General features: G+C 48.7%; 2 long non-coding RNA genes across 2 annotated transcripts in view; one reads left to right on the top strand and one right to left on the bottom strand.

The window, feature by feature from the left end:
* The first annotated feature begins 5,527 nt into the window (after positions 1 to 5,527).
* LOC145545532 (uncharacterized) overlaps positions 5,528 to 25,712 on the top strand; it is a 76,291-nt gene continuing 56,106 nt past the window's right edge. Inside the window, exon 1 of the long non-coding RNA XR_014082139.1 lies at positions 5,528 to 5,707. This is a non-coding gene — a long non-coding RNA (uncharacterized LOC145545532). The remainder of the gene's footprint in view (positions 5,708 to 25,712) is intronic.
* On the bottom strand, positions 16,997 to 23,870 carry LOC145545170 (uncharacterized). Its single transcript, XR_014081928.1, has 2 exons — positions 23,068 to 23,870; positions 16,997 to 21,132 (listed from the first exon to the last, which is right to left on the bottom strand). It is a non-coding gene; the product is annotated as an uncharacterized LOC145545170 (long non-coding RNA).

Here is a 25,712-nt window from a genome sequence, read left to right as displayed (position 1 = left end):
CCAAGGACCACTCCTGGTCACACCTGGTTTCCATTTCTGTACTTAAAAGAAGTAAAGCTGCCTTTCTTCAAAAGTACTGGGAAGCATGATAATTGACTCTGACCTGCCCCTAGGTTGTCCAGATGAGCTTGTCTGACAGTTTCATGTGATCACAGTTATCCACAGCCCCTCATGAAGGCACATTCTGTCCAGACAGAAACAAATAATTGGCCTGCCAGTTTACAATGCCAACGGGATTCAGCACATATCTCCTTGGGTAGAGCCATCTGCTCTGCACACTTGTTTGGCAGTCTTGTCTCGTGTGCCACTTCCTGGATGCAGGCACGTTCGCCTTGTACAGATGGAACTGCCTGCAGTTGCCTGGGTCCCTGGATGGAAGTCCCACCCCCTTGATCAATAGAAGAGGACTGGGAGAAAGCTGGATGTTGGTATCCTTTGGGGGAGTATGCAGCTCTCCTAAGAGAGAGGCTGTTCTTGGGACTTCTGTGGTGGTCCAGTGGTTAAGAATCTGCTTTGCAATGCAGGCATGTTTGAACTCGTGTTCGATCCCTGGTGAGGGAATTAAGATCCCACATGCCTCAGGGCATAAGGTCACATGCCACAACTAAGACATAACCCAGCCAAATAAATGGTGGTGGTGGTGGTTTGGTCACTAAGTCATGTCCGACTCTTTTGAGTCCATGGACTGCAGCCTGCTGGGCTCCTCTGTCCATGGAATTCTCCAGGCAAGAATACTGGAGTGGGTTGCCATTCCCTTCTCCAAATAAATAAATAAATATAAAAAAAAGAGAGAGAGAAAGAGAGGCTATTCTTTCCTTTTTGTTGGAGAGGGAAAAGGAGTCCTTTCTCTTCCTTAAAGCCAAAGAAGGTGGACACCAAGAGATCTGTTCTTTATTTTCAACTTCAGTATAGTTGATTTACAATGTTATATTAATTTCTTCTTGTAAAAGCCTTTTTATATTTTGAAGGGGCTCACCAAATGAGAGAAGGGACTTTCTGGTGTGCTCCTGTGTGCTCTGAATAGGAGAGAGGAGGATATGAGAGAGCTGGTAGAGTGGAGAAGGAGCAGCCGCTCTCCGGCTATTGGGGTCCCGAGTTTCCTGTGGGTTCAGTGGATGCCAGATAAGACACCTCGCCTTGAGTTCTTTCCTGTTACCCCCCTCCTGCCTTCCCCCTTTCTCCCTTCCTTCTACCTCCTCCTCCTTCCCCAACCCCTCCTTCCCACCCCCACCCCCCCAGCAGTTTGCCTGTTGAGTGAGAAGTACCAGCAACAAATGGCCCTTTGCTTCTTGCAGGGCCTTCGGAAGAGCCCAGATGTGCATCCCATGAGAGGGCCAGCGCGAGGATGCCTGCCGCATCAGGGGCACAGAGGTCATTCAGCTTCACTAAATAATTAGCAGAGACAACCAACCTGGAGAAGATTTCAGCCTGACTTAAAAGTTATGTCCCCTCTCCTTCCCTTTTGTCCCAAGCACTCGATGACCCGAACCTAGGAGGAGGTGGGGGAAAGTGTTTGGAGACCAGTTCACATCCCTTTTCCATCACAAGTAACTGTGGCTACAGCTCTGGCCTCTCCTGGGAAAGGGAGGAGAAGAAACAAACCAGTGACAGAAGTGGGTCTTAATGAACAGGACCAGATTGTCCTGGGAACTCAAGGATATTGAAATGTATGGGTTGGACTAAGTTATAGTTAAGGGAACCTTTAACCATTGAGCAAAGGAACTTGTCATAGTATAGATAGGGGAAGATAAAACATATAGAACTGTTTTTGTGCTTATTTCCTACTAAGTTGAGACTCTTCAATAAATCATTTTTATTTGTGAATTCTTGAAGGGTCAACATACAGTTCTAGCGATTCACAGGCCCTAGACTTGAGCAGGAATGGCTTAAGGTTAAGCTTTTTAAAGATAAACGAAACCTCCAAAAAGAGACCTAATTGTGGGAAAATGACTTTTGAACCAGGAAATATGAGTATTATGAGACTGCTCACAATGGGAACTCAGAATTGGCATCATTCTAGAGAAGGACTGAGGAGATGCGGCAGGCGGCCACGGTGGGCTGTGTGTTCACCAGAGTCAAATCGGAGCAGAAACTAAAAGTGAGCAATAGTAAATGAGTGCGTTCACAGAGAAGACCACCACACAAAGGAAAAACAGAGATGCTGGGAGAGGAAGCTGGTCTCCACCTTGCCTCAGTCTCAGTTCTCTTTTCTTTCCTCCTATCTCCTTACAAATGAATCGCTCCCACATCTGTGATTCATGGGATCCAGTCTCAGTGGTGCTGGTTCAAGAGAACAGAGTTGAGAAGCCAAACATGATGTCATTAGAACTTCAGTTCCATCCTTAGACTTCTCAGACACGAATGTCAATACTTCTGAGCCCACTTGTCCGTATCTCTCTCTGCCTCTGTGCCTCCCCATGGCACAGCTTTCTCCTCTCCCCAGACCTCCACCTCAGAGCTATCAGTCCCTCTCGGATATTTCTCTCCCTTCTCCTTTTACTTCTAATTCTGCTTGTCAAAGGCCCAGAGAACCACCTTTCTTGGCAAAGATGTCTTCAAGGGTGGGAAGGAGAGGCAAAGAAGTGGGCCAGCCAGGGTCCCCTTAGCAGGAGAAGGCTGGTGGGAGGCCTGGAGCAATCACTGATGAATAATTTTATCCTGTCAAACAGTAAGTCTGTAGGTTCTTTGTGGCCAGATGACCCTGACTAGGATGCCGTGACTCAGAGTGAGTTATTCAACCTCTCTGAGCCACAGGTTCTTTAACTTTAACTGGGTGTGATGATTCCTGGGCTTTCCTTGTGGCTCAGCTGGTAAAGAATCTGCCGGCAATGCAGGAGACGTAGGTTCGATCCCTGGGTTGGGAAGATCCCCTGGAGAAGGGAAAGGCTACCCACTTCAGTATTCTGGCTTGGAAAATTTCATGGACTGTATAGTTTGTGGAGTCTCATAGAGTCGGATACAACTGAGCAACTTTCACTTCACTTCACTTCACTTATGATGATTCCTACCTCATGGGCTTGGCTGTGAGGGTTGAATGGATGAGCCATAAGAAACACAGGGTCCCCTTGAGCCCAGTGGCTGGGTGTATCTCTGTAGCCCCCAGGGACGTGGGAGTGCAGCCGCCTAGAGCCCAGGATGAGGGGCTTCCCCTCAGCCCCTGAATCTAGCTTCCCAGGGCCAGAGATCCCCTCTCAGCTGCTCTTGGCTCTCTCTCTGACTCCCTGCTTCTTCCTCAAGACCTGGCTCACCTGTCTGGGGGCTTCCCTGCTTTCCTTAGATGTAGGAGGAAGGTGCATTTCATCTGACTGCCTGGTTAGTTTGATTTGATGTTCCTTGACTGTGCGCCTGTGATGCCCTGGGTCTGGGTGTGGGAGCCTCGGGCATTAGCTTTCGAGGTGTCAATCTGGGGGGCTGGTTGGGAAACATTCCCTCTTGGACATCCAGGCAGAAGGGCTTCCCTGCTCCAGCCAATGCCCCAAATCTCCAATCAAATGCCTTCTCTGAGCCCAAGATCTGCCCTTGCTCTGTTCTCTTGGCTGCTCTGATTGGCCCATGTCCCCTGGGTCCCCTCAGTTGGCTGGGCCTTTACTGCCTGCCCAGGACAGAGACCCTGAGGCCAGCAGTGCTCCCTCCCCTGATATGGCCCTGGGACTGCCTGGAAATGCGGCTTTGGGGATCAAAGGCAGAAATCCGAGGGCCAGAAGGAAGGAAAGGAAGAAGGAAGGGAGGAAATAAGTCAGTCACTGCTCCGTCTCAGAGCTGTGATGTGGTGCTCCTAGGAGTCTGTCTGTAAAGGTGAGTGCCATGCCTGACACACATGTAAGTGCCCCAAAAGTTGTATCAGGTGGCTATTGATCTAATATGTCTGCTTATTCACTTATGAGAGTCAAAAGGAGGAAACACCTGCCACCCTTGCTTCTCTTGTCTGTTTGTCTCAGGGCTAGCACAGACAGCATGTGAGATGAACTTTTGACGGTCAGTAACTCTTCACTGAAGATACTCTGACACGGATATGGGTTTACCTTCTCCCTGTTGGTGCCCAAAGCAGGATAGTGTGAACAGGATGGGGAGGCCCAAGGAGTGGGGAGTGAGACACTGTTTAACCTACTTAGCGAATCTGCTGCTTAGAAACACAAACAAATACTGAGTGTGCTAATTACGAATGACAACAGGGTTTGCTGGTTTTGAACACCTGTCAGTCATCTCATTCTAATCTCCCGACAGCCCGTGAGATGGGGCGAGCATTCTTCCTGGATTTATGGATGTGCTGCTGAGATGACCAGGGAAGTGGAGGACTGTGCAAGTTTGCACAGCTGAGCACAGATTCCAGGTCTAAGTGTCACCGCCTCCTGGGCAGGCTGCTCTTCCCATCACATGTGGGCTCCTTTTGTCTCCCATGGTGGAGGGTTGACCATTCTCAGCACCCACAGGAGGAGGGACCCACCCCGGGTCTCAGGAGGCTCCTCATGCTGACCCTGTTCGGCCCCTTAGGCTGGTGAACTAGGGCTGTGGGTTGGGCAGGAGCACTGGCCTCCGAGTGGGACAGCCCCGGGAGCTCCACACCCAGGCACTTACCCTCCATGACTTCACGAAGGTCACCTTCTGTGCCTGGGCCTCATTTCCTTCCACTATAAAACAGATAGCTGGTGGGAACAAGCTGTATAGCACAGGGAGCTCAGCTCAGTGCTCTGTGGTAACCAAGATGGATAGGATGGGGGGGTGAGAGCGAGGTCCAAGAGGGAGGGGATACATGTATACGTATAACTGAATCACTTCGTTGTACCGCAGAAACGAACACAACGTTGGAAAGCAACTATAACCCAATTTAAAAAGAACAGTAATTGGGGGACCCAGGGAGTGGGGGTGCATCATAATTCCAGTTTTTTATACTTGCTGTGAGTTTCTCAGATTTGCTCCATCATTTAACTCTGTTCATTTAACAGAGACTCCTCAAGCCCACCCAGGAAGAGTCCATGCAGGGTAGAGAAGGCCTTACGGCAGATGTCAGGTGAGAGAAATGCTGAGGGTAGTGGAGGCTGGAAAGGAGTAACTCAGCATCTTCTTCAAACAGAGGTCCTTTGCACAAATCCATAGGCCTTTGCAGTTTTCCAAGTGCTTTGCACACTTAACCTGGGAGAGCTTGTGCCCCATTTTATTAATACAATTGATGCTACTGAAGCCTGGGAGGGGGGAAAATAATACTAGTGAATTCTTGCTTCATGCGCAGCTTGCGCTGGGCACTCTGGCACCTTTGTCACCCTTCTAGAGGCCCTCCCTATGGGGTCAGTATTATTGTACCCATTTACTGTTGAGGAGACTGAGGCTCAGAGAGGAGTAATTTGCCTGTGATCACACAGCTACCAGATGATGGAACTAGGGTTGATACCTGCGGGGCTCTGATTACAAAATCTCTGCTTCATTCATCATGAGGACAGGACAGGGACCCTGCTCAAGGCTAGCTTTCCGGACACTCAGTTCCTTGGCCCATGTTCCCCTTGTTCTGCCTAGAGACTTCAGAGGACTCTGAGTTGGGAGCGGGTGGCTGTGCTTTGCCTTCTCAGATGCATCCCGTTTCCAGTGGGCTCCCACGATGCTGGCTTGGCTTCTTGGAAAGAACTGGAGAAGTCAGAGCCTACGAGCTGCCACTGGACCCCACAGCCTTCACCTCACCTCTTCCTGTCCTGCTTCCCAACTAGGAGGCCTTCCAGTGAGTAAGTGTTGGTGGGCAGAGCACTGCCGGTCATCACCATGCTGCTTAGGCCCCTGCAGAACAGGCTCCCGACCCGTCAGATCTGCTGGGGAGGCCAGGTGTCCCCTCTGGATCTGGGAACCCATCCCCTGGGGCTGAGGTGTTGCATCCCTTGATGGTAATACACGGTTCAGGGCTCTTATTTCTGTGGCTCAGGAAGCGAGGGGGGATGAGGGAGAGTGAAAGGGTTAATTTAATTTTGGCCGTTATTCCTTTTTGGCATCTGCAAGTTAACTTAATAGGATCTCAGCTTTCCTGTTGCCTCACCAGTGAAACAGAAACCAGACCACAAGGGGGTCTGGAGATGGTTAAACGGTGATGCCTCCGGTGATGCGTACTGGTGGGCTGTGGGGCCTCCTTGGAGATATCATTAGGAGATGATGCTAGAAACGCCAGGCTGGACTCCCCTGTCACCCAGGTGGGTGGGGGAAGGGGCAGGTCATGGGCGGGGGCTGGGGGGGCTCCCTGGGAGGCACGGCTCCAGGCAGAGGGGCAAGCAGGTAGGTATAACATCCACAGGTGTGGGTGGGGTCCTGGCTCCACTGCTTTTCCATAAAACCTGGCAGTCCTAGCCTGCCGGGGTTCTTGCCTCTCAGGATTCAGGGCATAAAACAGCACTCAGCTTGGCACAGAGCACACCTAGCTCAATATTTGTCAGCCCTACCAGACTTCTGGTCTTTCTCTCTCCCACTCCTCCACTCACGGGCCTTTGGAGTTCCCCTTCTCTCTTCCTGAGGCGCTCTTCTGGCTCTTCATTTCATGGCCAGCTCTTACTTCAGATCTCAGTCTGAATGTCACTTCCTCCAGGAAGCCCTCTGAAACCAGGCTGGCGGACCTCATGGTGCCCCGAACTTCCCTTTTCAGTCTTGTTCCTACCCTGCCCCATTTCTCCAGCATGGTTTCCCCATGGGGAAAGCAGGGAATGTGGCTCCGTCACCCTGGGGCCTTGGCCACAGGCCCCACAGAGGATTTGCACCACTCACAACCTTGAGAGGGAAAGAGGACCAGGTGGGTGGGGGAGGGAAGGGTCACCGGTGCTCTGACCCACCGAGCTGCCCTCTGGGAGCCAGGAGAAAGGGGATTTAGCCAAACCCGAGGTCGGGACTCTCCTGCCAGGATCGCTTTTCTCTCCACTGTGGTTTTCATTATTTTTCATTCCCAGACTATTTTGGAAGCTGGCTGCCATGGGAACTGAGTCTTTGGAAAGCCCCGGCCTCTTTTCCCCTCCTGCCCACCCCCTCCCCTCTTCCATCTCCATTCCCTCTTAATTGGTTTTTAGTTCCCTGGCTTTCAGGCTGGTCTGTTTATTTTGATTGCAGCTCACAGAACAAATCCTTAATGAAGCAGCTTGTGGGGAGGGCCATTAGCAGCCGCCTGCCCCTGGGGAGTGGGGGAGGGGCTGGACCAGAGACTCTGCCAGGGCCGCCCGGGGGGAGGCGGTGGCCAGGCGAATGGGGTGGCAGTCTGTGGTTCGGGACCAGTCTTCCTTCATGTACAGTCTGGAGGAGGGAAACAGAGCAGGTCCTCCCCAAGCTGTCTGCAGTCTCAGGCCGGAAGACCCCACAGCTCTTTTAAACAACCCTTCACAGGGCTCCCCCAAGTCCTCCCAGTGACCCTGAGGTGGTACATTCTATAGATGAAGGGAGTGGGGCTCAGAGAGGTTGAGGGACCTAAGGCACCCAGCCAGCAAGCCTATGATCAGGAGCCATCAGACCTGTGTCTTTTTCCTCGTATTCCCAGTTTCCCAGAAGCGTCACTCATCCTTAGGCCAAATTGGCAGTGGATGGTTCCAGCTAGGCTCTTTCAGACCCTGGCTTAGGGAGCCAAGGCCTCCTTGTCTGGTGCCTCAGTTTCCCCACTTGTGACTCTAGTGTGGAGCCACCTGGGCCTTACACTACTTACTGGGCAGCTTCTCAGACTGGGTGAGACTGTGTGTGCCCTCAAAGAGGAACAGATTGTATGAACGTGGGTCGCTACGGTGAATATACCGAACAATGCACAGAGTTTTCCTAGCTGTAACCAGGCTAGAAGCCCCCAGGCTCTTTGACTGTGTCCATCCTCAGGGTAACCTCAGGGGATATGTGTAGTTTTCTCTCTCATATTGATCTCATTCTGCCAGAGGTCAATTAACCTGCCAGAGGTTAATTTTAGAAGCAAAGACGCATAGGGTGTTGGAATGGAAAGCTGCCTTAGCGATCCAGTCCAGTGGCTTTCAAACTGGTGTTAGGAGCTCCAGCTCTGGGACTGGGAGTCTGAGGACAGTAGCAGGGGGAGCCGGCCTTCTCCCCATTGCTAACTTCAGTCCAAGGGATTCAGCTTTTATCTGCTCTGGGTCACGGGGTCATGTCTTTTTTTTAGAAAAAGAGGGCTTCCTTTCTGTCCTGGTTATGGTTGGCTCTCCAGAATACATTCAGATCAGATGGTCATCCCCCTTTCCTTTTCAGTGATTGGTTGGAAAGAGACAATTTTGACCAAAGAGATCTGATAGGGCCCTGTGGGAAAAGCTTCTTGCTCCTAAAAATCAAACACAAGAAATACATTCCTCTTCATTCTTGGCTAGGGGAGTGCCTGGTCATGATGTCTGGTACTGCAGACATCTGGTACTGGTACTGCAGTAGCCATCCTGTGCCCCCGAAAGAAGCCAGTTCAAGGACAGGGCTAATCCACAGAGAACTGCAGGGGGCCTGATGACATTGGTGGGCAGCTGACCATACCAAACCTAAGTGGTCCTGTCTTTGGACTGTATCAGATGATAACTTTATTGTTTAAGCCTGATGGAGTGCACTACCTTTTGGTTTTTGATTTTTGTTGTTTGTTTGCTTGCTTTTATCATTTTCTTGTGTGTGTGCTAAGTTGCTTCTGTTGTGTCTGGCTCTTTGTGACCCTATGGACTGTAGCCCATCAGACTCCTCTGTCCATGGGGTTCTCCTGGCAAGAATACTGGAGTGGGTCGCCATGACCTCCTCCAGGGGATCTTCCTGATCCAGGGATCGAAACGTTATGTCTCCTGCATTGGCAGGCAGGTTCTTTACCACTGGCGCTGCCTGGGAAGCTCTCTATTATTTACAGTTAAATGCAAATTAATTGATGTGTACTTTGAAAACTTTGACCGAGCTCAGTCCCCACATTCCAAAGACAAAGAGACTGAGGCCCAAGGGAACTGGGAATGACGGGGTCATGGTCATGTCCTGATTAGTAGTAGAGGTGGTCTAGCATCCAAGGACTTCTGACTGCTGGTCTAGGACTCTTGCTTTGGATTCACAGCTGGAGATCTGGTCTCCTGGGGTTGTCCCAGCTGGTATTGCCTTCTGGTCTCTGAAGGATCTGGGCAAGCTAGGGAGGCCCTGCATGGCTGAGAGACTTGGGACCAAAGGAGCAACACAAACTGAGGGCCTCTTCAGTTGTTGTGGGAAGCTCCTGAAAAACACATGGCATATGGATAATACATTTCTGCACCAGGCTGTGAGACTGAAAAGAAGAAGAAGACATTCAGGGTTAGCTATGTATACCAGTTAGGAAATAAGTTTGGCTGCTTAAAATAAACCTTCAACAAATTAAACAGTTATTTTTCTTATGTAATAGGAAATCTGGAGATAGGCAATTCAGGGTGATACAGCTATTCAAGAGAGTCAATAAGCGTCAAGACTCCTGCTATCTTGCTTGTCTCCCACTCTTCATTTAGAGCTTTTATCCTCATGGTCATAAATGGCTGCACCACTTCCAGACATCACAACTGAGTTCCAGGCTGGAAGAAGTGGGTAAAGAAAAAATTTGTACTGGCTGGACCAATGTCTTTTTATCAAGAAAACAAAACCTTTCCAGAAACCTCATTGTAAATTCTTTCTATGCCTCATTGGCCAGGAGCATGGACATCTTTAGCTAGATTTGGAGGAGCTGAACATTTTTAACAGGAAATTTTGCTGCCCTAGACAAACTCAAGATTTTGTTAGAAAGGTGAGAGAGGGAAGTGGATATTGGGAGGCAACCAGTAGTCTTCCACAGCAGGATTTGCACAATTTTAGCAGAGCAACTGAGCCAGAAATAAAACCGAGAGGGTGTGAGCCCCCCTCTGAAAGGTCCAAAGCTGCTCAGGCCTCAATTTGCTGCTTCCAGGGTCTCCACCCTCTTAATCATCTCCCCACAGATGTCAAAGTAATCTTTTCATGGCACCAGCTCTGTCACTTTAACTTCCTGACCTGAAATGTCCCTTTGCCCATAGGATGCAGTCCAAATTCTTTGGCTTAGTATTTAAGGTCTTCTATCAGGCTGCAAACCAGGTCTTTGGGCCAATTCATTTCCTATCCCCATCCTCAGCTTGCCTTTCCCCCCATTTGGACATTGCCCCTTAAGTTATTCTCGTGGGCCCTCTCCTGTCCTTTTCTGCCTGATGGAATCCTACCACCTTTAGGGTCACCTCATCCCCAAAGCTGACTCAGCTGCTCTGGACCTTCCCTATGGTTCCTTCAGGCATGATAACTTGTGTTACTCAGATCAAATATTTGTCCTGTAGCAACCACCCCAGAATTTAAGCTCCCTAAAGTGTGAAAACAGGCTTCATGTTTATAGACCCAAGTCTTACAAGTAGAAGATGCTCAATAAATATTCTTTCTCCTGCAAAACAATTCATCTTGAGCAACCTCAAGCCAGGGGCTCTGGGAGAGTCCTTGGGATATGGATGGATTTCAAAATGCAGAGGTGGAAATATACTCACAATTATGCTCACAGTGATTTAGAAAGTTGGGAAGCTGGAAAGTCTGTGTTCATTTGAACTGCTGTGGCCATTTGATAGGCAAGGATCCTATCTGTCTTGTTTACCACTATGTCCCCAGCACACAGTAGTGTCCCTGGCATTCGTAGGCATTGAATGAATATTTATTGAAAATGATATGAGAAGGCACTAAAGAACAACCAGCAGTTGGATCCAATAGGCCTGACCTCCTCTGGGACTTGCCCTGCAGCCTGGAAAAAGCTCTCTCATCTCTTAGTCCTAATGGAGAGAGTTGAACCTCTCAAGCCCCTCAGGAGAGACCACCCAGGGCCTCTTTCTCCTTCCAGTTGTCCAGAGTCAGGACAACAGTGTGCCAGCCACGAACACAAGTGTCCTCCTATTCTGAAGGGCCACACACAATCTAGCAACCTGAGAGGCTAGGAAGTCACTCAGTGGTAATGGGAAGAAAAGAGACAGGAAGGAATGATTTTAGGGGTAGATAACAAATAGCATGTGCTAGTTTTCTGTTTGAAGATAAGGGAATAGGGGCTTGGAGAGATGAAGGACTTGCCCAATGCCCCACAGTCAGTAAGTAGCAGAGCTGGGGTCTATCTGGTTCTAAAACCTCTTTATTTCCAGTCTGTTACTTTCATGATGCAAGTCCAAAGTGTGCATTGCAGTGTGTGCAAGGCTGGGTGGGGTATTCAGAACCTGGGAACCTCTGTCTGAGGGACCAGTAGTATGGCATTTCAGACACTTCCCTCTGGATTTGTAACTCCTTCCCCTTGAAAATGGACTTTATTGGGTGGCGATGGATGGAGTGGGATAGAAAGAAGATGCTATACGCCTTCATAATTTTTTTTGGTTTGTTTGTTTGTTTTTGTTGTTTGTTTGGCCATGCTGTGTGGCATATGGAATCTTAATTCTCTGATCAGGGATTGAACCCATGCCTGCTACAGTGGAGGTGTGGAGTCTCAACCACTGCAACCCAGGGAAGTCACCTTCAGTTTTTTTAAGCTCTGAGTTTTAAGCATAATATGCATTTAGAATCTGTGTATGCTCAGTTGTGTCTGACTCTTTGAGACCCCATGGACTATAGCCCTCCAGGCTCCTCTGTCTGTGGGGATTCTCCAGGCAAGAATACTGGAGTGGGTTGCCATGCCCTCCTCCAGCAGATCCTCCCAACCCAGGGATCGAACCCAGGTCTCCCACATTGCAGGTGGATTCCTTACTACCTGAGCTACCAGGGAAACCCCTGGTACAGGGTACACAAGGATAAATCATCTACATTGTCTGGTTCAATAAGTGACGGCCATTATCACTACAGAATGACTGGGAGTGAGAATCAGAAGTGCCCATCAGTTGTGCAGTAACAATATCAGAAAACCTGGTGACTAGTACAAGACTTCCTTTTTTAAATTAGAACTTTGCCTTTTATATACTGATCCTTGCCTTACGAAACTAGCCAGTCTAAGCATATGTCCTAGTCTGATATCCTGCTCTAAGAACTTCTGAGCCCCACAAGGAGGAGTAAAATAAAATGCATTCATGTCTCCTAACAAAATGTTATTTAAGAACTGTCAGTGTAGTATTCTCCCTTGCTGCTCTAGATCAATGAAAGTCAGTTTTACTTTATCACAACAACTTTCTCTAATTGAGCAGCGGTTTTCCGTTGATAACATCTAACAATTTAGAAATCCCTCTAATCTCACCCTTGTCTTGTACTGCTTTGTCATAAACTTTATTTGTCTGTAAGGGGAGAGAATGGCCATAGAATTGTCAGCAGATGATTTCCAATGAGTCCATAGCCAAAACCGGTCCCAAGGATGAACAAGTTTAAGGTCTTGCTTGGTTGGTGACCTTTAAGAGGATGAACTGTTGCTTGGCTGTCCATCTGAAAATGCTACAGGCTCCATTTTCCTCCATCCTGACTTTATGTCCCAGAGGGTAGATTTGGGAGACAAAATCTCCAAAACCCCTTTTGCTGAAGAATGCAGCTGAAGATAGCTACCTTCTGGTTGGGAGCCCAAGATAGGAGGTGTAGAAGTGACTCTTTTGGCCAGCTGTTATTAACTTATGTGGGGTCATCTCAGTCCAAGTCTACTTCTCCACCAGGCTGAAAGCCCACTCTTCGTAGGATTCTCATTGTAACCCAGGTTCTTGTGCGTATTTTACCAAATGTCAGAACCTCTCCAAGAATAGCCTGGAATTAAAGTGGCCAGGTTGGGGAACTTACAATATGCCCCAAACGGCCCATCATAATGGTGCCTTAGACCAGGAATCAATAAACTTGTTCTGTACGGGGCCAAACAGTCAATGTTTTAGGCTCTGTGGGACACAGAGTCTGTGGCAACTCTTCAGCTCTGCCGTTGGGGTGCAAAAGCAGTGATAGACGGTACATAAACAAATAGGCATGATTGTGTTCCAGGAAAAACTTATTTACAAAAAAAAAAATCCATGGGCTAGAATTGGCCTGCGGGCTATAATTTATTGAACCCTGCTCTAGTGCATACCTCAGCTGCCAATAACATAATCTTGGCAAAACAGTAAATGTGGCGCATGCCGGGGAATCAAGACCTCAAGGTCCACTTGAAAACTTCCCAATGAATGTAATACAATTATCCCTTTTAATGGAATATGAATATGTTCTGCTGTTTTTGTTTGTTGTTGGCTTTGGGAGCATGTTTGTTTTCAGATTTGTTGCAACTTTTCCTTGTTGAAGAGCATCAGAATGAACCATTCAGTTTTGTGTTTCCTACTAGAGGCGTCCCCATCTGCTGCTCTAGTGATGAGGACCTCCCCCCTACCCTGTATTCCTGAGATGATCATCAAAGAGTTCTACAAGAAAACATTACTGCTTACCCCAAATTCCTCATCAATACCACCCCCAAACTTCAGGCTTGGTAGAAGTAGAAAGGATGTAGAAGTAGAAAAGAAGTAGAAAGGATGAATGGAATTTTAATATTAAACTTAGCCCAGCTTTCAGAAACAGCTGAATTTCCCTGGTTCAAAGTCCTGCCCTTGGCCTTTCAACTCCTTTGAAATAGGAATTTTTTTTTTTTTTTTTGGCCACACTGGGCAGCTTGTGGGATCAAACTCAGGCCCTGGCCAGCGAAACTAACCACTGGGCAGAGTCCTAACCACTGATCCCAAGATCAGCTCCTTTGAGAGTACATCAACTCTCTCCTCATGAGCTGGTAACAGGCCTCCCCAAGCATCTAGGAATATTACCTCCAATTATTATCTGCAGTCTTAGACTCTACCCTGTTAGGAACTTCGATAGCCGAATACTGCAAGGGCTCCATATCATAGGCCAGTTTTACTATTAACATCCTCCTACTCCATGCCCGCACAAACGAAAACTTGGTTTTTGGAAGAAACATAGAAATGTAGCCCTTGGACACTGATGGAAAAAGACGTGAGCAGTTACTGCTAACAACCTAGGAGAGCAGTAGAATTCCAGGGGTTTGATTTTTGGATGGATGCTTCCCAATTAAAGAAACACAGATCATCCTTGGCAACGGGAGGGCCATCTCAAACAGTCATTTTCCAGTGAGAATGCGTAAGACTCCCCCCAAAGCAGGTCTTGCAAAGTGAAAGTGAAGTCGCTCAGTCGTGTCTGACTCTTTGCGACCCCATGGACTATAGCCTACCATGCTCCTCCATCCGTGGGATTTCCCAGGCAAGAATACTGGAGTGGGTTGCCATTTCCTTCTCCAGAGGATCTTCCAGACCCAGGGATCGAACCTGGGTCTGCCGCATTGTTAGCAAGATGCTTTACTGTCTGAGCCACCAGGAAGATCTTGCAAAGGAGTCTCTATTAAGAATTTCTGAGAATCTGGGGAGACTACCTTCAGAATTTCATATTAAGCAGATGAAAGGATGAGATGGACGTGCTTCCACATCTTCAGAGTAATATTGCTCAGATGCCTAGACTCACAAATTAACACACTCTCCTTTGTCTAACACTTCCTTTTTCATTTTTGCCTATTTCTTTTACTTTGCTCTTTTGTGGCAACAGTTTGCTGATGGTATGGCTGCTTCTCCATTGCATAAGTTTTATTGAGAAAATGTCTGTGGTCACTATCATGTTTATTGTTGTTGTTATTCTTATTTTGGTTCTATCCATAAGAGATATCAAGAGATTATCCAACTTTATCATTAGGCATCTACATCCTCAATAGAGTCTGTGCCCCATTAGAGGACAACTTGTGTGTGTGTGTGTGTGTGTGTGTGTGTGTGTACAAATCCGGCCTTAACTTTTTAGAAATGTTTAGGTATTTAAGATCCCAACACCCTTGTGAAATTTGTCTCACTGAAGCATGCCTCAGGGAACTTACAAAATGAAGTCACATAACTTACAAAATGGTAAGACACACCAGGTAATTCTAGAAAATTACCTGGAGGAAATATTGATTCACTTTTTACATGCACCATCCAAATGGTGATTTCTATAATGAGGAATATATCAATGGAAGACAGAAATGTATTATTAACCTTTGTTGTTGTTCAGTCACTCAGTCGTGTTTGACTCTTTGTCACCCCATGGACTGCAGCACGCCAGGCTTCCCCGTCCTTCACTATCTCCCAGAGTTTGCTCAAACTCATGTCTATTTAGTCAGGGATGCCATCCAACCATCTATCCTCTGTCGTCCCCTTCTCCCACCTTCAATCTTTCCCAGAGTCAGGGTCTTTTACAATGAGTCGGATGTTTGCATCAGGTGGACAAAGTATTCGAGCTTCAGCTTCAGCATCAGTCCTCCCAATGAATATTCAGGGTTTCCTTTGGGACTGAATGGTTTGATCTCCTTGCTGTCCAAGGGACTCTCAGGGTCTTCTTCAGCACCAAAGTTTGAGATTCTTTGTCCCAGTGGAAATGGACAAATAATCTTATATTTTCTTTTGGCTAACCAGGGAGTGATGAATGCCATTGTCAACATTTTGTGTTACACCCGGATAATTATTACTTGACTAGATATAACAACCTATTTGAAACTGAAGGAGATGGCCACATTTCTAATAAACTCAAATGGATTCTAGGACGTGATTTTTAACCTGGTTTCAGTAGTGTAGGATCCCACAAAGCCTAAACACCCTTTTCGTCTTCATGTCCATGGTGGTTGCAAGTGTAGACTCTTTGGAGTCTTAACTGTAGGTGTACAAATAAAATCACATCATATGTTTCAACAGCTCATCACCTGGCGAATGGAACAGGGAGGCCAGATTCATTCAACTCCCAACTGTTATTTCTGTGATGATAACGTCACCTGGCATCCTGACAATGATGTAGAGGCTGCTTTTGTGGCTGACCTTTTGGTTTGGACAGAGAATGGCCATAAAGAGAAGGGTCTGGAGGATAAGAACCAGTACCCTTCTCCCATCAATTATGCAGTTATCACCACGGCCTGTCTGGATTTCCGTAACACTTTGTTCTTCACTCATCACCTCGCCTTACTCGAGATGACCTTTGCCTTAAGAAAATAATCAGTCCAAATAGTGGTTCCACTTCTGATACCCACCTTCTACTAGAACAATGAAAACCATGGCCTCACTTCTCCTAAGAAGACATTGTTTCAGGAGTCTGTCTACACATTCTACCTCAGTGCAGTGGGTCAATAAGACTCGGTTTGCTTGTGTCATCTCAGGTTATATTTGGGGTAGAAGGCTTTTCATAGGAATTATGTTGGATTTGTTTTATTATCTTACACATTTAATATCTGGTCTAGAATCCCCTGGGAAAAAATGCATGTTTTAGATGGTTGACAAAAAAGTTTTGAATTTTTTGAGGAAAAGAGCTATACAAATCCAGGAAGAGACCCAGCCTGCATGCCTTAATGAATTAGTTAATTAATTCCTTTGTTTATTTAACAACCATTTGGGAGAGCTCTTATGTACAGAACCCTGTGCTAGGTGACAGGAACATAGCAGTGAGCAAGGCAGAGGTGGTGTTACCCTTGGTTAGCTCACAGAGGTGTTTCTTGAAAGCATGAGCAGTATTTTGTCGCCTTCATTAGTTCAGCCAGCTCTGCCTTATCCATAGCCCATGGCTAGGGGAATGCTTTGAGGATTATCCAGGGTGAAATAGTCTCCTTGCTATACAGCTGCTGCAGTAGGTTCATATGCTCAGAATTTTCTCGATATCATAGAAGTCAAGAGTTGGAAGGGAACTGGGACATAGTTATCTAGTTTTCTATTATGTAAATTGTATTTATTTTATAAATTAGTAAACTGAGGCCAAAGAAAACTGAGGCCCAGAGATACTGCAAAACCTGTCCCAGAATCACAGAGCAAGTGTGTTTGCTGTGTGTGGGTGTGATTATGTACAAAAGAGGGGCATACAAATCATGTATTTTAAATAAAATGAGTCAGAATCAAGATCATTACAAACAGACTTCCTGGGAATTCCCTGGCGGTCCAGTGGTTAGGACTCCATGCTTTCACCCCTGTGGGCCAGGTTTAATCCCTGGTCAGGAAACTGAGATCCTGAAAGCCACACAGCTCCGTCATTTTTTAAAATGAGTTTTCCGAGATTCCCACAATTGGTTAAGAACTCTAAGTCTTTATCTTTACAAACCAAAGATTGTTCAGTTTGAATATTGCAGCATCAGTGTTTCCTCTGTTTTGGGAACATTAGGATTTTTAAAACTTGAATTAAAAATATCACATAAATTATTCAAAAACATCCTCTACTCTTTACATAAAGCTCATATCCCTGTTGCCATGTTAGAAATAGCACGTTATAGCCCCACACTGATATCTAGGGTTGAGAGTTGCGGGGATTAAGACGCTTAAGAGGCATCAGGCCCCTTTCCCTGAGCAGACAGGCAATTCTGAGACAGAAGGGGTCACTCAGAGACAGAGACCCTTGTGCCCACCTCTTCATTGTGGAGTTAGGATCGGCCCTCCCAGACTTGCTAACCCCTGAGTGACCCTTCCAAATTCAGATAATCCAGTAAGGGTCAGCCCACCAGCCCATCACCAGCAGCTCCATCAGAGCCTGAAATGTCCTGGGCTGGGATGAAGGGAAGCTGGGGCCCCTTGAGACTGACCTCCCATCGCCAGTGGAGATAGTCTTTTAGGTCTGGTATGAGGTCTGACAGAGTTGTCCCAGGCCGGGGAGTCAGGAGGGTCTTGTTTCTTTTCCAAATTGCAGTTGTTGAAGGAAGAGGGACTTCATTTAGAACCAGCCTGGACCAAAATTTGCTTTGTTCTTTGGGGATCTATTCTTTTTTGCAGAGGCGCTCTGAAGGGATGGCTGAAAATGGCACCACCAAGGTAACGCTAGGGGAGTGGAACCATATGACGGAGGATAAACCCCAGAGAATCCGAAGCTGGTTCCCAGACAGCGGAGTCGACCGGAGGGGAGATCAACAGAAACAAACTTAATCCCTGTCCTCAGAGAGACCTGCCCACCGGGCTTTAGCAAAAGCCTTTGTGCTTTTCCTCTGTTCCTGGAGAATTTAGACAAAATAGCCTTGAGCCCCATGAGGCAGGGGACAAAAGGCCCTCCCCAAGCGAGGCCCACCCCAAATGGGACTGGGGCCTTCATGGGTCTGATGAGGTCTGCGTCTGGAGGGACTGAGGCGGGTGGGCTATTGGGAAAAGGGCCCTGTTGGGGAAGAGGGGCTTCAGCGTGTCCTTGGAGTGGGGAAGAACCTCAGAGGTCATCTAATCCAATCCCTTCACTCTGGGGGATGAACACTGAGGAACAGAAGGGGCAAGGCCTGCCATGTCACACAGGACCTATTGCATTTCAAGTTCAGAGCTTCTGACTCCTAGTCAAACCCTCTTCCCAGATCCTCAGCCTAAGTGGAAGTTTAGGGTTTTTTGTTTTCATTCCTTTGTTCATTCATTCATTCATGTGTTCCTTGAATTGTATAAGCTATAATTGTCCAAGCCTTGTACCTTGCCTTGTATAAGATCTGTGGACGAGTCAGAGCAAGCTCACTGTATTATCTTTGCACCTCAGGAACTTAAACTCTGAGCACACACACACACACACACAAACACTACACACATGCCCACAGAAACACACGCATGAAAACACATGTATGCAGAAGAACATGCATGCACATGCACATACAAGTAATTTGTGATGGAGAACCCTACATAGTTTCTTCCATAATAACCTTATGGACACAAAGGCATGTGGCATGTGTGGGGTGGGCGCCACTCTAGTTCTCAAAGAACTCATCTTGGCCTGGACCTTAGAGATGATCTATTTTATGTGTCTGCCCAGCTCCCTGGACACTGGCTTGCACAAATGCCAGAATTTGGGGGATGGAATTGAATTGATTTGAAATGAAATGGAACTTAGCTAAGTGTAGAGATAAGTAAGGACCTGGGTAGTGCGTGCATCAAAAAGGTGGGTGGGGGATAAAAGGACATCAAAAAGGTGAGAAAGAGAAGGGCATTCTGGGTTGAAGGACTAGCTAAAGGATAGTAATAATATTAGTCATCCTTAATTGACCACCAACTGTGCATCAGCCACTAAGTCATTTATGTGTATGTACGTGATGTCATTTAGTCCCCATGATAAACATGTGGCGGTGCCATTATTATCCCCAAATTATAGATGGGAAAACAGGCGCAGACAGAGTAAGTCGCTCTTCCAATTAGTAAACGGCAGAAGTGGAATTCCAACGCAGGCCTTCTGGCTTTAGAGCCTCCTCCTGTCTGTGCTGTGTGAGAGAGCTTCTCTTTGCTCAATGCGACAGCATTGTTTGAATAGAAATGAATGTTCCTCTCAAGAGTGCGGGAGGGGAGATGTGTGGATGTGTAAAAATTGGTGTCATCTTTTGGAAAAATGGCGTGGCAACACGTGTGGAGAGAGCATTGAGGGCGTGCACTCTCTTTGACTCAATATTTTCATTTCTAGAAATGTAGCCAAAGGAAATAATCAGAAATGTGCACTAAGGTGCACAATTGGAAATGACCTACATGTTCTCCAGTAGGGAGTAGTTACATAAATCATAGCATAGTTCTACAGCACAATATGATGCAGGCTTTAAAAATTAAAAATCCCATTTGCTCCTCTTAGTTTGTGTCTTAAGTGTGCATTGAGGAAAGCTGACTATAATCTGTGACAAGAGGCGCCCTGTCAGGAACAGCAAGAAGCTGGGGTTGAGACCCCTGGCCAGTTCTGGGGGAGGCAGTGAGGCCAGGCAGAGGTGAGGCCTGCAGTGGGGGAGTGAGTCTCGGCTCCAACTGATCCCGACCCCGGGGAGGGCCCTTGGCCATCCGGCAGCCAGCCTGGGCCCTGGCACCGGCTCCAGTCTCTGGGTTTAAAGAGCTTTAAAAGCTCATTAAAAAGGTTCCTTAGACATCAAATGGCTCTTAAAAATCAATATTTTGATGATTTAAGTGCAAAGGAATCAGAAACATATGGATCAAATTGCCCTCAAATTATACACACTTCAAAAAAAAAATGTGTTGGTCTTTAGCAAGCCCCAAATATTTGAAAAACAGATAGAGATATTTTCCTCTTCTCCAGACAGAGCTCAGCGAGGTCAGCTTGAAGAGTCCAAAAGGAGGTAAGTGGGAGTGGGGCAGGGTTCAGAGGGAGACAGAAGGATATTCCTGCAGGTGGTGCCTTGCCATGGAGGCGGGGCTGCAAACGTCGACTGTGTGTGTGTGTGTGTGTGGTGTGTGTGTGTGTGCACATAAGCATATATGAGTGAGCCTGGGTACGTATTCTCCTCTGGGTCTGCCCAGACTCTCCTGAGCCTACTTCCCGTGACCAGTCCCATCCCTCTGCATCCTGGCCGTATATATGTATTTGTGTGTCCAGTGTTGTTCCCAACCTATGAAGTTTGAGGAGTAAATCCTTTTGGTTCATCCTTCTGGGGTCCATCCTCTCTTCCCAGGCATCCTCCTGCAGTGGATGAGATGCTGCCTGTCCCTGGAAGCTTCAAGCTGGGATCGACACAGGCATCACTTGGCCCAGAAGTGATCAAACATTTCTCAGTTGTGAGCTAGTTCTGCAAATGAAATCTTAGGGACAAAGCCCAGTTGTGTGACTGATACAACAGGAGTTACTAAGGCCCTGATTCTTTCCTGTAGAATGCTTGAGCTCTGAGAGCAGAGTTTGAAACACACAAACCTCATCCTCAATCCTTGTTTTGCAGACAAGGAAACTGAGGCCCAAAGCAGGAAGACCCACAGCACGCCAGCAGAGCCAGAGGAACACTGTTGCACACATCACTTTAGCTTGTGTGTGTGCGTGTGTGCTGAGTCACTTCAGTCATGTCCAACTCTTTGAGACCCCATGGACTGTAGCTCGCCAGGCTCCTCTGTCCATGGGATTCTCCAGGCAAGAATATTGAAATGGGTTGCCGTGCCCTGCTCCAGGGGATCTTCCCGACGTAGGGATTGAACCCACATCTCTTGTGGCTCCTGCATTGCCGGTGGATTCTTTACCACCAAGCCACTGGGAAAGTCCTCACTTTAGCTTACCTCAGTCCACAGCGTTAAATATTTACTGCCCCTCCCCTTTCTTCTGATGCAGCACAAAGTCCTGCTCGGGGTGGTAGGTGGCAGAGCCCACAACACTTTGGTGCCAGTCTCATGGTGACAACAGATTTTGAAGATGACTCTTCTGTGCTTAATTCCACTTCTGTGAGGAGGCAGTTGGGGTGGGAGTGGGGAGCTCCCGCTTTTGATCTGCTGCTGGAGCCTTAAAAAGAAGGAGACAGGCCACACCTGGAGCCCTGAGATGAGGACAGAGTGGCTCCAGAGGAAACAGGATGGGGGCCAGCTGGTTTCCCATCTCCAGCTCCTCCCTTCAAGGTCCCCCAACCCAGTTGTCCAGGGGAGAGTCTTGGGTGAGAGACCAGTGCTTTGGTAGGAATGGAAGTGACTTGGGAGGCCCCGGGGGCATTTGTGGGGCACCCACCTCCCTAGCTAGACTCATTTCTGGGCTGGGAGTTGGCCCTCCACACTGGGCCCCTTACACCTCCATTTCTCTTGCCCCAAGGATCATGCCAGATTCCAGGCCTGTGACACCCCCACAGGACAGGGGCTAGTTCTTTGTGCTGGCCCCAAGAATGGCTTGGGGAGCACTGGCCTTTGTCGGGGTTGGGGTGTGGGCTTGTGGGCCCATTAGACAGGCTCTAGTTGTCTCCTCGCCTCTCCACCCCCACCAGCGCCACCAAGGAGGCTTGTTAATTATTGCAAAGATTTCCACCTCGATGGGCAGATCTCATTGCCCAGAATAGAGGCTTAGGGCACTCCCTGCACCCCATACACACACACCACATACACACAGGCTGAGGAGCGGGGAGCAGGGTGGAATATCAGGAACGGAAATGAGGGAGAGATGGACAGGGATGGTCAAGAGTACCAAAGAGGATGGCCATCCGCTGGCATCTGAGGCTGGCTGGGCACAGGCTTGTGCGACAGGGTGGACCCCTAACAGCTAGCCACATCTCCATCATTAGGAGAGCCAAGGGTGGTCAGCTGCCCATTCAGCTACCATGTGGATTCCTTATAACCCTGTCCTCGAGACCTCCTTTCAGCAGTGCCTGGCCGAACAGGGGATACCAGGTAAAGGGTGGGATTGCATTGGCATCTGGGAGGAGAGGGGGAGTGGGAGGCAAGTTGGGGTGGTAGGCTTCACCTGACGTCTATACAGTGACTCAGGGAGAGATCTGAGGGCTGATGATGGGGCCCTAAGGACCTTGGCCTCCTTGCTTGGGACAAACCAGCTTACAGCTTATTAAATGCAAAGAGGTAAAATCTTCTCTTTGACACCACGAAAAGGACAGGGAGTGGAAAACGCTTCCCAGCTCAAGGTTCTTGTTTCAGGACGTGTACTTCTCCCTGTCCCTCTGTGCCTGGTCTCTGGGGATTCCATGTGGAGAGAAACAAGAGACACAGATCCAGCTCCCCGGGTTGGACCAAGCAGTCCCTGGGCTAACAGCCCCCCGAAAAAGGGCTGCCCCCATAGCATCTGGCCACTGCATCTGAGAGGGCTGGGGTCTGTTCCCTACCCCCACCCCCCAATAAAGGGAGGTCATTCTAAGCATCTGGCTCCCAGGACCCCTAGTGGGCCACTCAGTCTTGGTCTTGGTCTAGGGGGACCCCTACAGTTCTGGGACGTGGTCCCTTCTCCTACCTCTGCACCTTTTCTCCCCCATCCCAGGCCCTCCACCCCTCAGGCTCAGTCCAAGCTCTCTTCCTCCCTCCCATCTTCTCTGTGTGCGCTCTCTCACACGTAGGATGGCGTGGGCCAATAGGAAGTGGATCTCGGAGATGTGTGGATTTGGTTTGGCTGAGAGGCAGGGAGCAGGGAGAGGGGCAGCCCTGCCTTTAGCCCTCTTCTCTCACTCAGCTCAACCTTACTGCTTTGTCCTCTGCCCAGGCAATACCCCTGTCCGGGTTCAGACAACTCCAGAGCTCCAGGCCAGCACTTCTTTCCCTTCCAGACTCACATCCCTAACAGCCCCCAGATACATGGCTAGGGCTGACCCAGCATCCTCTCCCCCTGGTTTCCTGCTGCCCCCTCCATTCAGCTGAGCAGGCCAGAACCCTGGGGTCACCCTCGACAGCACCCTGCCCTCGTCCCCTCATGTCTGTTCATCACATGGCTCTCTCATATCTGCCCTCTCACCTCTAACCTCGCAGCTCCAGGTCCCAGCCGTCAGTGCTCACTGGGGTGCAGGCACAGACTCCCAAATGTCCACTCTTATGTCCCATCAAGGCTTTTGCAAATTTCTGGTAGCGTGAGTTTTCTAAAATGCAAAGCTGCCCATGTCTTTTCCCTTTTAAAAAGCCCTGGCTCCTCTGGCCAGCGGACCTTGCCCCCAATGACCCAGCCCATCCTTCCTCCAGCATCTCTCCTCCCTGAACTTTCTGATCCAGGCCCAGTGAACTCCTGGCCTGACCCAGGCCCACGTAGGTGCTCCTTTCCCTCTGTTCCTTGGCACATGCTGTTCCCCATCTCTGGCACATCCATGTTGGTCAGCCCGTCTCTCAGCCCACGCCTGACCACCTTGAAATGTCATTCCTGATATCCCCAGTAGAGCTGTGGCCACTCACAGCATCTCTGTCCATAAGGTCTGAGCACGATTCACCAGAATTTTTCTTTGATCATCTTTCTGGAAAGCCTGGGTGTAGCATGAGGGCAGGCACCATGTGAGTCCCCCAGCTCAGCGCCTGATCAGTGCCCATGGAGCAGAGGAGTGAATGAGTGTGTCTGGGTGGAACCTATAGGCCAGCATCCCCTGCCTTCTTTCTAGGCCAGGTTCCAACTGTACAGGCCCCCAAAACACCCTGTATACCAGGCATCTGGGCCTTGCAGAAGTAATGAGCAGTCCAGCTATGGAGTATGATTTCATTTTTTTAAGTTTGGGCTGTTGTTCATCTAGCCCAGGGCTGGCATGGAGAGGCTCCTGGCTTCCTGCTCACCATGTCATTCTGGAGGGAGTTCCATGGAGGTCATTGTTCAGTCACTCAGTCAAGTCCGACTCTTTGTGACCTCGTGGACTGCAGCACACCAGGCCTCCTTGTCCTTCACTATCTCCCGGAGCTTGCTCAAACTCATGTCCATTGAGTCAGTGATGGCATCCAACCATCTCCTCCCCTATCACCCCCTTCTCCTCCTGCCCTCAATCTTTCCCAGCATCAGAGTCTTTTCCAATGAGTCTGCTGTTCGCATCAGGTGGCCAAAGTATTGAAGCTTCAGCTTCAGCATCAGTCCTTCTAATAAATATTCAGGGTTGATTTTCTTTAGGACTGACTGGTTTGATCTTGCAGTCCAAGGAACTCTCACGAGTCTTCTCTTGAGTCTTCTCCATGGAGGAGGGCAACACAAATCTGACAGGAGGCCGGGAAGTTGACCTGGTTCCATCTACCCAAGCTATGTAGTTGCTCATTTCTTTATTCATTCCACAAACATTTATCGAGCACCTATGGTGTGCTCAGCACTATCCCAGGAGCTGGGATATACATGGTGAATGAAACAGTCTCAAGCCCTTCCCTCTAGGAGGTGAGAGTCTGACCAGAAAGACAGACCTCAGATAAACACACATGAAATCATGTGCACGAAGGGAAGGGAACGGAGAGGCAATACAGAACAGACCTCTTCAGACGAGTGCTCAGACAGGCCCTCTCCGAGGGACAGCTTTTAAGCTGAGACCTCAAAGATGCCGCTCAGAGAACTGAGGAAAGACCCCAGGGGAGGCAGCCTGTGCAGTGACTTGAGTGAGGGCCTTCATCCCTCTTCACACCTCAGTTTCCCCTTTTGTGGTGGGGAAGCTGCCTCCTCACAGGGCTTGGAGAGGGATGGAAGAAAGACATGTCCAGTCAGACTCAGCAGCCATTTGAATCTGTTCCGATATTTGTGGCAAGATGGCTGCCCCTCCTGTTCTTCCACAGGGAGGCACCACCGTCTTTATCCTCCTTTAAGGGTAAACCACCCTCGGAGGGTCTCCTCTCAGCCTTCTCAGGTGCCCACTTCTCAGCCTGAATTACATCATCAGAAGCTATCAGGAGACCAGATTTCATAGATGAGAGTGCTGGGACCTGGCAAAGAAATAGGGGCAAGAGACCACTGTGGGGAGAATAGAAGATCAAGAACCCTCAAGAATGAACCCAGTGCCTGGCATCGTGTTTGGAACAAGGCAAGGGCTCCAGATAGGTTTGCTGAGTGAATCAACAAACGTTCCCCACGACCTCAGACCCACAGAATGGAGACTTCTGGGTGACAAGCATTCTCTAGGGCTCCCACTCCCTACCCTTTCCCCCTTTCTTGGTTCAGTTCCAGTCTTTCCCTACTTCCCTTGCAAGCTTTCAGGGGTATTAATGTTCCCACTTTCCCAGTGGACGTTTGGCTGGGCTGCTGGGATGGTGTGCGTGTGTGCGGGCACGCAGGCTATGTGGGGACTGGAGACAAAGGCCCCAGAGTGAGATTCAGGGCACAGCTGAACTGCCCTGAACTTTCCTTTTTGTTTTCAAGGAAATGCATAATCCAAGAACCACCCACGGCCCTGGCGGCCCGCTAAGCAGGGCTGGAATGTGCTGCCTTTCCCGTTAGTAATTGTTTTTTCTGGTTAGCCTGTAACCCTTCCCCTGCCATTCCCTGTCTCTGGGTCCAGGCCCGCCCTTTGGGGCATGAGCAGAGCTGAGGTGGACGCCCAGGCTGCCCTCTTCAAGGTTACCCCAAATGCTCCTACCCCACCCCCCAAGGGCATGGCCACTGGGGTTGAGAACCTAACCTTGGCATTGCATCACTGACCATCTGCTACACAGTGATTC

The sequence above is a fragment of the Giraffa tippelskirchi genome, chromosome 4 (genome assembly GCF_054371585.1).
Source record: "Giraffa tippelskirchi isolate mGirTip1 chromosome 4, T2T-mGirTip1v1.2.pri, whole genome shotgun sequence".
NCBI classification, from domain to species: domain Eukaryota; kingdom Metazoa; phylum Chordata; class Mammalia; order Artiodactyla; family Giraffidae; genus Giraffa; species Giraffa tippelskirchi.
Note: the sequence above shows the minus strand (reverse complement) of the source record. Positions and strands in the feature narration are given on the sequence as shown.